This window comes from Malurus melanocephalus, unplaced genomic scaffold, assembly GCF_030028575.1.
Source record: "Malurus melanocephalus ecotype Western Australia unplaced genomic scaffold, MMel_1.1 scaffold_1251, whole genome shotgun sequence".
In the NCBI taxonomy this organism is placed as follows: domain Eukaryota; kingdom Metazoa; phylum Chordata; class Aves; order Passeriformes; family Maluridae; genus Malurus; species Malurus melanocephalus.
Window position 1 is genome coordinate 13,073 of NW_026624483.1, and position 2,076 is coordinate 15,148.

At 55.9% G+C, this 2,076-nt stretch overlaps 1 protein-coding gene across 1 annotated transcript in view; it reads left to right on the forward strand.

Moving 5' to 3' along the window:
* Positions 1-349: 349 nt before the first annotated feature.
* Positions 350-2,076, forward strand: part of LOC130586677 (electrogenic sodium bicarbonate cotransporter 1-like) — a gene marked incomplete at its 3' end in the record, with an annotated part of 30,039 nt that continues 28,312 nt past the window's right edge. The window contains exon 1 of the mRNA XM_057387558.1: positions 350-586. The remainder of the gene's footprint in view (positions 587-2,076) is intronic.

Sequence of the window (2,076 nt, forward strand, 5' to 3'; positions counted from 1 at the left end):
GACACGCTCCCAGCAGCCGTGGGGAGCTCGGTGCCACGGGAACGCATCTCCCGGTCGGGGGGATGTCATCACCATGGCCAGGGCCACTCGCAGACGGTGGGGGTGAGGGAGGGCCCGGCGGCCGCCCCTGTCCTCCCCCTCGGGCCGTGGAAGTCCGCACCTGTCCCGGCGCGGYTCAGGGCTCGGAGCTCGGGGCGGGGAACCGCAGCCCCGAGCCTCAGACTCCTCCCCCGGGCTCCCCGCCCCGGGCCCCGTGACGCCGAGCGGCGGCCGGGGATGGGATGGGACGGGACGGGCCGGGCCGGGATGGGAGCGGGCGAGGGGACGGCCGAGCTCGCCGGCGGCTTTAAATGCGGGTCGGGCCGGCGCCGCCAGCACAGCCGCGCCGCTCGCTCGGGCTGCCGCCGGCGCTCACCCGCACGGACACGGACAGGGACACGGACACGGAGGGGCAGGTGTAGGGCCGCCGCCATGCCCCGCTGAGCCCGCCCGCAGCCCGTCCGCAGCGCACACCCGCCGCCCCGGCTGCCCCGCAGCCCCCGCCCGCCGCCAAGCTGGAGGAGCGCCGCAAGCCCGAGCCCCGGAGGTGAGCGAGACGGAGCGGGAGCGGGGGTGGAAGCGCCGGGGTGCTTTTGTCCATCCTCGGTGTCTTTTTCGGTGCCCAGCTCAGCTGGAGCCAACTTTAGAAACGCTTCATGGGCTTTGAAAACTTTTTTTACCGTTTCAGTTCGTCTTCAGTGGGTTGTTAGCAGCTGCTGAATATGCAGCCTCGTCTTTCTCAGGTTTCCAGTTTTCACCGGGTATACTGTCGTATGGAGTGTTTTATTATCCAGCACCAGTTCCTTGCTGCTGGTTTGCCCTTTCTTCATTTCCTGTGAAGCGCTGCCATGCAGAGCGAGAGTGCACGGGAAAACGAGCATTTAACCACCTTTAGGCTTGTTCTTTTTTCTTTACAACGTTAGTTGCTAATGGACTTTTCTTTTGTTCGGAATGCATCCYTTTAGCACTCGCGTTCAGGAGGAGCCGGTGCACTCGGATGTTCAGGGAGCTCCCACGACGCGGAAAAGGCACCGGGCTCCCCTGGGAGAGCGGGGACCGGAGCGTGCGGCGGGAGCTCTGCGGATTCGTTCCGCAAAGCTGCTCCTGTTAGTAAAGTTGGGTGCGTAAGGAGCAAGGTTGGGCCCTGRGGCACATCCCAGCAGGAGCAGCTCCGTCAGAGAATGCTCCATGCACTATATATAGGTACTTGCTCCTTTTGTGTCAGAGAGGTGCAGTTACTGTGCATCTGAACGTGACTTTGTGTGTGTGTCGCAGCTGCRTAGGGGCTTTGTTCTGGGTATTCCTGTAATGTATACATTTTATGTTTAAAAAAAAAAGAAAGGAAAGAAACTTTGCTAGTTGGATTTAACAAAATGTGGTACAGCGTTGCATATTGTGTGTGGGACAGAAYATGGTGCTAAGTGCTGGCGTGATAGGCTGCAGCAGTATGCCTWATTATTATTTTAGTTGATATGAATATCAGTAAGAAATTGTGCTTAAAGAGCAAGGTACAGGGTCCCCTTGACCAAAACAACCTTCAGGCTCCCAAACTCCAGCAACTATTTAATGAGAAACTTCATTTTGTTCTGTTTTGAGTCCTGTGCTGAATGATTTAACAGGAGTGTTTGCATCTGTGCTTGCTCMGAGCACGTACATGAGCTGAACTGTCCTAGTCTGTGTCCTTCCTATCCTGAACTGCCATTCTGTGCTCCAAGACTTTTTCTGGTTGACTCCTGGACTGAAYAATGGAAGTTAGTTTTGCAAAGCCTGGTTTCAGCTGGTGGTTTTAGCTCTGATCAACTTCACCTGCTGGTGAGGGTCAGTGGGATTCTAAGGGCATATGCTAGTGCAATCTGCAGGGATGATTCTTCTGCTTCCTAGAAAAGAAATACAGACTTTCAAGTTTGAAAAAAAGGAGGATTTGCTTGTAAATTATCCTTCACTCCTGCTGAGCGTGATTTTCACATTTTTAAAAGCAGTGGCTGGACTTGAGGAATTCCCAAGATTTCAAGGGAATGGCAACTGTAGAGCAATGAC